The sequence below is a fragment of the Mycena indigotica genome (assembly GCF_014461135.1).
Source record: "Mycena indigotica strain 171206Taipei chromosome Unknown Mind.scaff0013, whole genome shotgun sequence".
Taxonomy (NCBI): domain Eukaryota; kingdom Fungi; phylum Basidiomycota; class Agaricomycetes; order Agaricales; family Mycenaceae; genus Mycena; species Mycena indigotica.
In genome coordinates, this window is record NW_023503012.1 from 2,447,232 (window position 1) to 2,460,381 (window position 13,150).

Here is a 13,150-nt window from a genome sequence, read left to right on the forward strand (position 1 = left end):
CTCCACCTCCCATCCTGGCTCCACCTGCGCGGACGACACAGACTAGACGTTGATTCCAGGGGCGACATCTGGCGCGAGACTGGTGAGCGCTGGCCTCATTTCTCATTTGTTCTGTCTGATCTGTTGAGCATAGGTTGCGCCAGCTTACCCCTCCTGGTCTTGAAGCTTCCGAGGGGAATGGGCCAGCGGCTGAGCTCTGGTACGCTAAACTGGGGGCTGGTGGGTCGTGTCCTCACGCGCTCGGCCCCGGAACTTACACAACAAGCGAGCGCTTAGGTCTGCATCGGCCGGCTGGCGCTTTTCCCGACGAGTGGCCGTCCGGCCCACGCCGCCGGTGTTCTTGCCCGACAACTGACGCTCTGACGGCGAGCACATGCCCGCCCATGTTGTGCAAATTGCAAGTGGAGTGACCGAGGCGTTGGCCCTCGACGTCCAGTCTCCTGATGGTGAGTCCATTCAGCCTTTGGGCTGAACACATGTATCTAAAGCAACGACGCAGGTTCTCGCACCGTGCCCTCACTTACAGGCGCGTGTCTACGTGTCGATCTCACGCCCACCCGCTGCCCCCGTGGTATGTCCCCTTTTCAGCATGATCTCAGAACTTACTCGTGGCTAACAGAACACTTCCCCGACCATCCATGTGCCACTGGCCGTCCCATACTCCCGGGCACGCGGCTTCTCAGGCGCCGCCCCGGTTGTCGGCGCGGCCGTTGGCGGCGCATTGAAGAGGTCCATCGAGATGGAGGGACCTAGAGGATGTTGCATTGCTGATCAGATACATGGAATGTATTGTATATAGCCTTTGAATATATAGTTTCTTGTGCCTTCTACTGTATGACTGAAGAAGAAGAATGCAAGCATATTCACTGAAAAGTAGCGCTAAATTATATCACATTTGTCCTAAATTATCGACCAAGAACATAAATTATCGTGCTTGTGGGATAATTGTATATAATGAGATAATAGAGGATAATTATCGATAATTATATCAAATTGTGGATAGGTTACCTGGGGGGGTATTCCCTGATGCAGAGAGGATAAACAAGATGATAATGATTTGAACTAACTAAAACAGTGGCTTATATTGTCCTTTTTTAATCACTTGTCCGCAAGTTTTTTGAAATTTAGGACCAAAAAATTTCTTTTAATCTGTGGTGATTTTCAACAAGGAGTCTTTTTGCCAATGTAACGTGTAACACGGACACTTGATCGAAATGGCACAGTATTGTCAGGGATACCTCCCTTTCGGCCCGCCGGAATTGCCCCGATTCCGATTCTGACTCCGGTGATCACATCACTGCCTCTATCACTGGCAATACCCCTGGGACCTGGCCTGTGACATGGCACAGGCATACTGCACGGAGCAATAATCACATTTGGCGCATCAAGAGCACAGTATATAGTTCAGCTACCTAGTAGGCGGACCCTTAGAGTTTCTTCTCTTTGGATCCTCCCCTGCTATGACCTTGACTTCAGGTCTCCAGGGTTGTCCTTACATATATGGACTAAAAGGCTAGGAGCTCTAATTAATGAAGACGTCAAAGGGAAACATAAGTAAAGGAGGAGGAACAGGGACGAGATATTGACAACATAAGGGAAATGAAAACTAAGAGAAACCAAGGCTACTGCCAGATATGGCTGCTAACAAAGCAGAGTAGTCACATGACATGTATAACAAGCAAGGCTCATCATTGTCCAGCTATAGGTATAGACATCTGTATATATACTGTACTGTAGTATTTTACTCAGTTTGCATGTCACGCGTCACACTTGCCATAAATTTGAAATTTTTCGCATGTCACACCATTTTGCTCAAAATCGTGTCCCAAAAAGGCAATTTCTGAAATTTCCGGGCGCCTTCAGGGCCAAGAACTTCCTAATTAGGCAATAATTCGAATTCTCAATTTCACATCAAATGTCACGCCATTTTTGGCATTCAAATTGAGTAAAATACTACAGTAGTATTTTACTCAGTTCGCATGTCACACGTCACACTTGCCATAAAATTCCATTTTTTCGCATGTCACACCATTTTGCTCAAATCCGTGTCCCAAAAAGGCAATTTCCGATGTTCCCGGGTGCCTCTGGTGCCAACAACTTTCTAATTAGGCAATAATTCGAATTCAAAATTTTGCATCAAATGTCAGGCCATTTTTGGCATTCGAATTGAGTAAAATACTACAGTATATCTATATGGAATCCTAATCATTTATAGTCTCATCACAGCTCGAGTATATACGAAAAGAGTAGGAGTAGGACTGGCTGGGTAGGACTCAGTCCCATGGAATAGGACTCAATCCTATGGAATAGGACTTAGTCCTATTAATTACAGCACTTCCCTGTCAAATGTTGATAATTAAATCAATCGACAAATGTTGTCAACAGCAATCAATGATTATATCACACTCAATACTAATATTTATCACTCTCTATCCAAGCCCTAACCAACCCTAACCAAACCCTAACAAGTCACAGCATTAACTCAGCACTTTCCCCAACAGCATATATATACGTTCCTTGCCCCTACCCAAAACCTAACTAACCAAACCCTAACTAACTGAACCCTAACCAACCCTAACCAATACTAACCAACACTAACCAACACTAACCAATACTAACCAACACTAATTACAATAAAATATTTATTGTTGCAATCAATTTATCATCATACTGTGATGATATTATCATTATATCAAGTGTCATATATATCATGTGCCGCTTCCAGGTCTTCGGGCACAGGACTGAGTCCTACTCCATAGGATTCCCTGAGTCCTACTCCTACTCTTTGTGCCATTCCTCGCATGTGTGGGTAGAAGGAGTTGAGCTTGAGCCAAAGCCCACAAATTGGATGTCGTCGTCGCTGTCGCTGATTTCGATGGGAGTAATGGTGGTAGGGAGGGTGAGTGGGCGGCGGCGCCTCTGTTGCCCAGCTAGTTTCCGAACCAATGCCATGTATAATCCAAATTCTCATCATCTGATGCAAGGTCCCTCAAGTCGTCGATTTCCGTTGCATCGATAGTTGGATCAGGTGTGTTGAGGAACATGCGCGGCATAGGGTTTTTCTGATAACTGTAAGCAGCAACTCGTTGATTGTTCCATGACTGTACCTGTGCCAGTGGTGCCTCTCCAACTGTGTCCATCACAAATTTGGGGTTCTGGCAACGATTAGAAACACACATGCCATGTATGATCGAGCCCTACCAAGATGTCATGAATCATATTTGAAGCTTTTGTGCTCTCATCGGAATCGCTACGCAGACGGGATTGTTTGTATGTGCTGGAAGCTGCGATGACGGCAGTGGTCAGTGGCGCCGGGACAGCTCGCTGCAAGGGTTTGCTTGGGTTCTGGCTATGGTGCCAATTGTAGGTCCGTATGTGGACTTTCTTCCCGCCAGCAGTCAGTTTTGCGCAGATATCAGGACATTTACACAGTTTCTTGTTGTCTCCGAAGTCGTAGCCATTGCCAAAGCCGTTGTACATCTAGTTTGCGCAATGGGATAGTTAACAGGCAGCGACTCTCTCGTACATAGAGAGATAAGTGTGATAAGAGGGATAAAATGAGCTACATTGAGATATTGTCCAAATCAGTCTTGCTTTATCGCTTTCCCTGACAGTCTCCACAGATCTCTCTCATTCTGTGCCATTCTGGCTCACTGACTTCTCACTGGGTATGATGTTTGAGCATCACAGGCTTGAATAAACATCTGATAATTCAAAGTAGCAGGCTCATGCTACTCTGCCCCAATTTTGAATGCATCTTGTAGCCTGATTGGAGTAAAAATATTAGTAATTGGGCCCAGTATATCAAGCCAGAGAATAGACCAACCGTGACCAACCTGTTGTTGGGACAACAGAAATATTGATGACAGTGTCATTTAGCACACCATCCATTGTGAAGTTGTTTTCTCTGACCTCCCACTGGTTCACATGCAGCTTGCATGGAACTACAGGTGTGTACCAACCCATAAGACGTAATCCACCATCTGTGCATTCCTACACAGGAGAGCCATCGTTCGCCCCCAGCAAGATTAATCCCGACCCAAAACACTGCAGTAATCCCAGCGCAGATGGCGGCAGGGATGATACGTCGATGACCGTTAGGATTAATCACGGTCGGCGATTAATCCTGGTGAAATAAGTCAACCCGAGCAATGTGTTCCAACAGAATTACTCGTGGGATTATTTCGCGGGATTATGCTCTGGATTATGCTCCGGATTATGGTCGGGATTGTGGCGAAGATTATGACAGGGATGTTGGTGCGGCTTATGGTCGACGCAAATCGTTGCAGTACTATGAACAATAGTTACCCACTCATATGAATAGTATCATATCAGCTCACCTGCGGAACTCTAGCGAACTCTGGCCCCTTTTGGCTTCCCTAATGGCTTGTGTGTTCAAGGTGATGTATCGTTCGCGATGGTAGGAGTAGACAGTGGCAAAGAGTAGTCACAATGAATTGGTCACATTACTACGACAAGAAATGATACAATAAGTGTGGTCAAAGCATGGAATCAAAGCGAGGGTATCGAAATATGCCTAAGTCACGCAGTCAGTCTGCCAGTCAACTATTTCTAAGAAGTAGAACTTACCGAAAAGTCCTCCTCCTCAAATGCTTTGGCATTCTTCGACATTAAGACATCCAACACAGTATCTTGTTGACGTTCCTTTTCCAATGCTGAGCGCAAGTCAGCCGCAATAATTCCTTTGAGATCGGAGTGTTTTTTGGAGACATCAGCAGCCAATGCCGAAAACATGGTAGCCTGCTTAAAGCTGTAAGCTTTTGCACCATCGGCAGCCGACCGTGCGCCAAGTTGGTCCCAGAGCTCAGCAGTTTTCTTGAAAGATAACTCAGTTCGGCGGAACTCTTCTTCAAGTAACTCTGTCTCCTCCTTTGCCCGAAGGTAGTACGCCCGTGTATCAAACCAGTCGACACACTCAACTTCACAGATGGTAAGTGGACAATCAGTAGACACAATACATCACGCACGCTCTCGTTCCCACTCATCTTCGGCTGCTTCATTGCTCGTAGGACCTCGGGGTGTGCTCCAGAACCAGGAGTCAGTCAACTTTGAGTCACCGATCTTGCGCTCCTTTCCGCTCTTGCCGTAGATATCTCCCTTCTTCAACTCCTGTAAAACCCCTTCCGGGTTGAGGCCCAATCGAACAAGCGCATCCCATGTGTATCGGTAGACACCAACCGGCTCTTCAACACTGTTCTTCATGGTCTTGAGCACGTTCTGGGCACGTGTATTGGCACCGACTCCATGAATTTGCGTTTTCTTCTCCCGTAACGCGGCGTTTAAGATGCGGACTCTTGTTCGAATGATGGAAAGGAGGTCAAACGCTTGACCTTCTCGCAGAGTGAATTCGACTTGTGCGAGTGTTTCGAGCCCAAGAGCCTTCCGCTCCGTCAAGCCAAAATCGGATGGGAGCATCAGCAGTGCGTCCTCAGGCTTGTCAGGGTCTATCTCCTCCATCTTGTTGGCAAGAAGGGGAGTGCGTTTGGCCATCCGGTTTCGGAAATCTGCCAAACCTTTGAACAAGCGAAGCCGATAACCAGCAATGATGATAGCATCCGCCTTGGTAGCGACAAGACGTCGGATATGGAAACTGCATTTAGTTAGGACACATATATAATACGACAACTGCGTACCGGTCTTTGTCAAGATCAAGACCTTTCGAAATCAGGGAGGCGTCACCAACATGCTGCTCATCAACTGTTTGAGAAGAGAGGATTGTGTCCACCTCTCGTGATAAAAGCTTCGCGTACGCAGCAGCATGTGTCGGAGGGCCTGAATCGGCTCAAGATGTAGTCGAAAGCCAGATTGCAACACATACCGGATTTAGATCGCGCCTCATGGACACTCTGGAATTTGCCATTGACGGTCTCGCTTTTCATCGACTCCCACTGCTGAATCAATTCGGGTGAGTATTTGGCAGTGAGGGCAACGTAGGCAGCCTGTCGCTTCCGGAGTTCATTTGCTGCATAGCGAGCAAGTCGTTGGAGTGCCGAAGCTAAAAGAACTGCTCAGTCTGAAGAAACCAAAACAGTTAGCATACCCATCAGAACGAGTTTGTCCCAGTTCCAGTGTCCACAAAAGTCATCGATCGAGTCATGTCGATTACCATCGTTCATCTCTCGAGTACTTCCCGCAGTCAGATTGAGCTCGGCCCAAGCTGTTTCAATCAGCTCGCCCACGGTCAAGGCCACGAATAGCATCCAGTTGAGATTCCACTCCAGTTGACAGTCCTGGTTGTGGTTGTGGATATGCATCTTTGGAATACCACCCCGAATCTTCGAAATAATTTCACGCAGTTGTGGGAAGTGCTCTTGAAGCGATCGAGAAGGTGAATGACGAATTGACACCAGATGTCGTAAGTCATAAAGATCCAACGGAGGAGTAGTGCTTCGACAAGAACATATGCCAAAGCATAGTCTGTATTCAAAGCTGTTGCCAAGTCAATACTGGGGAAACATACGGCTGAGTTCAAATACCTTTCGCCCTTGAACAGATCAACAAGACGAAGGAAAAACCCGTGTCGGGCGCATTGGATTGCAATAACTCCGGTAACTGGGGTATTATTGAACTTGGCGTGGTTTTGTAGTCGCGCAGCACGCAAATGAGCACATGTTCCAGCCTAATAAATGTTGAAAGTCTGCTGCCTTGACAAGAAATACTCACCGGTGCGACAGGTTTAACGACCTTGATATACTTCTTGTATGAAATTGACTCCACGAAGTAGGCATTCCCGTTGTTAAGCTGAAGATCTTCTGGATCTCCCTTCTTCTTTTTACGTCGTAGTTTGAAGTTACCGTCTGCCGAAAGAAAGAGCGTGTATTTGTGCCTGAAAAAGATCAGCAGCAGCAGATCGCAGTAAGAGATGTCACCATACTGTTCGTCGCCCGAGGCTTCATCTATGGTCTTCAAATCAACATTGAAGTTGGCCTCAGGGCATGCAGGACAACGAACAACAAGAGAATTTGACCGTCGACCTTGGGCTGGACATCATTGATTCCGAAGGCTTGCCCGGACCGACGGACTAAAGCCAGGTAGCGCCATATACGATAGACGAATTGAAATTCTCGATATCGATCCTACTTTGAGTCAGTATCTGCAAAATAGAGGATGTCGTTCTCGTACCGTGACATTAGGCGAAAAGGCATTGTCGGTAAGCTTACAAAGAGCCTTGACGAAATCGTATGCTGACTTTTTCGAGGTCATTGAGTGGATATGGAACTGCTTGAGCACCCTCCAGGTGAATGCAGTCTTTGGTTGGGTGAACGAGGCCGGGAAAAGTTGAAGAGAGTGGAGTTGCTCCCAATAGGGGAGTGGCGCTGCTCCGATGCCAGCTGTACAGGAGCAGTATTCGACGTCAAGCTCATGTATACCATTTGAGTCATACATGGTGAATCGTTGTGTCCGTAAATCGTGCTCGGAGACCTCGGGGCAGCGTTTTCCAGTCGTGCGTGGGCAAGTATAAAGTCGAAAACCGAGTAAGTGAAGGGAAAGTCGTTCAAAGTGTTTGCCATTCCAACGCTCGATTTGATGGAAGGGGTTTGGAGCGTGCTGCGAAATCATGCAGCTGGCGCAGGAGAGTTTTGGCTTGAAGCAATCACAACAGCGATAGATTGTTGCTTCTGGCTGCGAGACTCCACATGAGCAAGTTGAACCCAATTTTCGAGCGGCAAAACTATCCAAGATAATATCTTGAATCTTTGGAAAGTGTGGAAGAGCTGCTTTCATAGCAACCGACGCTCCCTTCGCAGATCAGTTTCAAGACGCATGAGAGAAAGCACATTCGCAACTCACTTGAGGACGAATGGGCTCGGGCTCTCCAAAAACATCGACTATGATTCCATCTGGTTCCATTTCAACCTCCTCCTCTCCCTGGTCCCCCGAACTCTACAGATGTCTCCGTATGGGCAAAATCGAATAGTTCTGCTTCGAGTTGTGATTCAAGAACAGGAGGTAAGAATGCAGGATTGTGTTCAGCGCTAATTGGGTAGCTGCCTTCATCTTGTTCAGGCCCATGATGTCGCTTAGGACGGTGTGGTCAGGAGATGGTGGATGAGCAGTCGATTGGATGGGCCATCATCATGATGGTAAATGGGGAAGTATCCTTCGTCCTCTGCATGTTGAGAGTATACCGGGGGAGGTCGTTCAGACGGACCATCTTCCTCCTCAGGACCTCGTTTGCGTCGTCGCGGAGGCATTGGCATCAACAACCTGAGTTGTCACAAGTGTCACTCATATCGCAAATCGGTCATTTAGGTCTGTAAGTACTCTATTATTTGTACAGTGCAGACATTTCCTCCCACTCAGTTAGCTGCTTCACACCAACCACTTTGACAAGATATACCGTTTCACCACGACGCTTAACTGTAAGTGGAGTTTCCCAAGTAATGGGCTTCCATTTCCCTCTGTGCCAAATCTGAAACTTTCCGCCAAGGCTTCGTTCCACATCTATTCTCGCACGACCATTCTGCAGGCGAGCAAAACCCATCGACTCCCGCAGGCAAGGATATTTGTGTTGGAGTAGTATAATCCTGGTAAGTATTAGTGTCTGTCCACATCTTCGAAGACTGTGCCTCTCACTGATATCCAAATAATACAGAGTGCATTTCGTTTCACAACGCCCGAAGTGTCAGACTGCGGGTCGGGCCGTGCAAGGACTTCTCCTAAGAACGCGCGCCCGGGAACAGAACAGACGAATAGTCGGGCCCGCAAGTATGGCGGGCGGGGTAGATCGAAACCGAAAGGGCCCGTGAACTCGGTCCCTTGCCGTAGTCGGTGGTCGAAGGTTCGAATCGGGTCGTGTCGGGCCCGATGAGTCGATAGCGTCTCCTCGCACGGAGTAAGGTAGTTCTTTAGACGATCTAAGCGATAGAGTACAGGGTACACTATCGCGCATTATATACGCGGGCCCGCAAAGGGGGTGATCGGACACCCTGGCCTCTCCTCCTCCTCCTCGCTCCCGTTCCTGGCCGCAGAGGGGACGATCGCACATCCCTTGCGGGCCAGGCGCTACTCCTGACCTCCTAGCACTCCTCCCCATTCCCCTGGTGTCGAGTTGGGCTCGGCGACGGCTCGACGCGTCGTTCTCGGTCACGTGCTTCCCACGTGTGCGTTCCTCCTACTGGGGCGCATGTTCCCCGTCGTCACGTGCTGCGTGTTGCGGGCCCGCAATGGCCCGACACCAGCGCCGGAGCGGACGGGCCGGGTCTTATCCGTGACATCACCCCCTCCCTAGGAACGACTCGTCTCGAGTCGGCGTGGCTCGGTCGCCCCGGTTTCTCGGGTTTAATTTTGACTCTAGCTCGTCCTTCCAATCGCAAATTCCATCCAGCCCATAAGCTTAAGCTAAGCTTGGCTGCGCATTTTAATCTCCGCGGCTTCTGACGCCTCGTGGCGTCCGCAGATCGATTCTTCCTGTCCATCAAGTGTTTCATCGCGGTCACGTGCGGTATAGCGTAGGTCCTTTTCAATTCAGTTGCGCGTCCTTTGTTCGTATTGCTTGCGAGTAGGCTGTGCTGCGCGCCTCGGTCGAGTTCGAATATAGAACGCGTTCGTTTCCCCATATAAGCCGGAGCTTCCCCTTCTAATCCTCTTTATGTCGTCCCCCAACTTGTACCGCTCCGGGTTATTGCCCCCTCTCAGTTCTCAGATGGTTCCCCCATCCTCAGAGCCGGGTCGTCTGTTCGTCCGTTTCGCCTCTATGTCCCTCGTCGAGTTTCCTGCTTCCTGGCCCATCGCGCAAGGGCGAGACCCGTCGTGCACCGGGAGTCGTTCGAGCCCCTGCGCCTGTTGGAGGACTTGCCCCCGTCTCAAGCCGTCGACTATTCCTCCAAGCTACTCCCTCTGCTGGCCCCCGTAGTCCATTCACATCGAGCTCCCGCTCTCCCAATTCCCCCCGCAGCGCCCCCGCGGCCGTCGTCTTCCCGCCGAATCCTGTGGCAGTGCGAATTCGACCGCCTAATGAAGGCCGGTTTGTGGCAGCCGCTGGTCTTCGGGCCCCATCACCTCTATTTCGGTGTTCTGTTCGATGCGTTCCCCTCCTCCTTCGTCTGGCGTCGCGAGGACGGCTCTCTCCAGGATGTTCGCCCTTTGTTTGGACAGCTGGGCCGTGGCCTCCTTGCGCACCTCCTCGCTGCCGACGCTGCTTCGCCCAGTGATTCGTTTTTTCCCCGTCTGTGGCGTTGGGTGGTATGTCTCCCTCTCTGTGCGCTTTCGGCCGCGTGCTGACTGGCTCCGTTCAGCGCCTCATCCTTCACGCCTTGTCTTGCGCCGCTTCTGTCGGTCTCCCTTCCTTCGTCTCAGATCGATTCCTCGTCCTAGCCCACGTGGCGGCTCGTGTGTTTCCCGAAGAGAACGTAGCTCGGCCCGATACGCTGGCCCGACTACTGGGTCCTCTCCCTCCATCTCTCGTGCCGCCGTTCCTTCATGCCGACCGGTGGTCGTCCTTCATCCGGGTGGTTTCTTTGCCCGATCCTCGGGAGGAGTTTGCCTTCTCGGGCGGCCCCTCGTTGGATGAGGCGGAAGCGGGTGTTTCGTTCAGCTTTCTCCCGTTGGCGGCCTGGTTGGATGATCAATTCCCGAGCACCGAGAGTGATCCGGAGGATTCCGAGTCGACGGCCCCGGTTATGAAACGCGTTCCCCCTACTCCGGTGGTTCGGGCGCGGTCTTCGTCTTCGATGGAGGTCGACGTGGAACGGGATGGTGCCCCGCCGGTTTCGACCCTACTTTTCCTACCTTCCGACTCGGGTTCGGATTCGGATGTGGAGGTGATCGCCGGCCCTCGTCGTTTGTCTTTGGTGGGGATCGACGCCTCTGAACACACGAGTCGGCTACGGATGCCCTCGACCCTTCCTTCTCCCCGGCCGTGTCGCCTGCCCCGTTGCAACGGGATTTCGGCACCCCCTTGGCCCCTCGTCTTGAATCCACTGGACAGCTGGCGCTTTTTCGAGGGGAGCCCCCTCGTCAACCGGGAACAGTGATCCGATCCCTTTCCCCTCGCTGTGAGTATTGCATCGCCCACGATCGTTTGTGCACCGTGTGGGGCGTCCCAGATAGTTCTCCCCAGAGACTCCCTGGTCCCGTGCGTCGGGCTTGTGGACGCGTGCAGCCCGCTCCATCGTGCTTGTCTGCGTTGGCGGTCTTTTGCAGATGCGTACAAGGCTCGCCTCCGCGGCTCTGCACGATTTTTCCTTCGAGTTTTGGGAGCGTCAGGTCGAGGATGGCGAGTTTGCGCTGCTACGTCCCGATCCCCGCTTCGCTGATCTAGTCGGGCTGTCCGCTTCGGTCCCGTACCGGTCCTTCTTGTTCTCCTATTTGCCCCGATCAAACGAGGATCGGTTCGGGCGGAGCCCGACTCCGACGGTCGGGCCTTCTTCGGGCCGTCGTCGCCGCCCGGTCGTCCTTTCGTCAGCGTCTTCTCGGGACTCCTCCCCGTCCCCGTGCGCGAAAACGAGTTCGCACCCGCTCGCCGTCTCCCCCACCATCGTCAAGTCGGCCCCCGCCGAGGCCCCGCCCCACTTTCCGCCGGCCGGCCTCCCCTGTCGCGGATCGCTCATTAGGAGAGGCATCGTCCCGGTCATCCGTTCCTGCCGGTGAGACCCACCCTCTTTCTTATCCCACCATGGGTTTCCAGGTGCCTTCGTTCCCTCGAGTCTCCCTGTGGTTCGGGAGGGGATGGGACTTGGATCGGGCCATTGCCGAGTCTCGCCCGGTTGCATGGGGACCCGTCGGTACGCGCCGATCAGCGCTTGTCTCCGTTGGGCGTGCTGTTGCTGCAACAGTCGGCGGTTCATTCGGCCGACGGGGGCTTCCCGGATGCTCGGACCCGCGCACTCGCGGAGTTGTCGTCGATGCGTTCCCTGGACGCAGACCTCCGGTTGGTAAACTCGCTGGAGTCCCTGACCGCCTCGCGGGACGTCGCCGACGTGTGCCGCTATCTGGGCGCCATTCTTCTGGCTATCCACCGGTCCGAAGGAGAGAGGTCGGGATTCTGGGAAACGCCTGGAGGGTTTAGAGCGTCGGGCCGCTGAACGAGAGGTATATGTGAATGTGTGCCGTCAGGACGGCCTGAGCTTCGACATGATGGACCTGGATTAGGCTTCGGCGGGTCGTTGGTCGTCTTTCGGCGACCTCGGCCGGAGTTCCCCGTCTACTCGGGTCTCGGCGTTCGGGTATCCTCATCCTCTCGTCTGCTGTCGTCGTTCGCGCGCCCTGTCAAATCGGCCTTCTTTCGTAGGGCGCCCCCGTGGTGGTTCGGACCGTATCGTGTTTTTTTTGTCTATGTATTTTGACTTTTTGTATTCCTTTTCGCTGTCTTGCAATCGATCGATTCATCTTGCGCTCGTTCGTTGTTGTGATGGAGGAAGAAAGAGATTTATTACTGGGGACAGAGGCCCCGCCACAGATTAAGTAGAGCAGATTACGAAAGAGATAAGAGCGGCCCCCAGGGCTCTCGTGCGGAGGGAGGTGTGCCCCATTTCATCAGGCAGAGTGTGCCGGTGGCGCGGGGCGGTCCGAGACGGTCGGACCAAGGGGTCCGGCCGAGCGGGGGGGGGCGGTGAGTTGTTGAGGCGTCGGCGCTTTGCGGCGGGCCCGGCGCCATGGGCCGGGCAAGCGTGTTCCATGTGCCGATGGTGCTCGTCCCAGGGAGACCCGCCTAGGGGTACCCCACTTCAGGGCGGGCTCCTTTCTCCCGTAGAGGACGCGGTTAAAGACCACGGGTTGGGCTTCGAGAGTGCGCCCGTATAGGTAGGCAAGGGAGGCGATGACGATAGCCACGATCGTAGCCCACGCCGGGAGTGCGATAACGGTGGTAGCGTCCATTCTGTTGCGGGTGTAGGGGGATCGCTTAGATTCTGTCAGACTGCGGGTCGGGCCGTGCAAGGACTTCTCCTAAGAACGTGCGCCCGGAACAGAACAGACGAATAGTCGGGCCCGCAAGTATGGCGGGCGGGGTAGATCGAAACCGAAAGGGCCCGTGAACTCGGTCCCTTGCCGTAGTCGGTGGTCGAAGGTTCGAATCGGGTCGTGTCGGGCCCGATGAGTCGATAGCGTCTCCTCGCACGGAGTAAGGTAGTTCTTTAGACGATCTAAGCGATAGAGTACAGGGTACACTATCGCGCATTATATACGC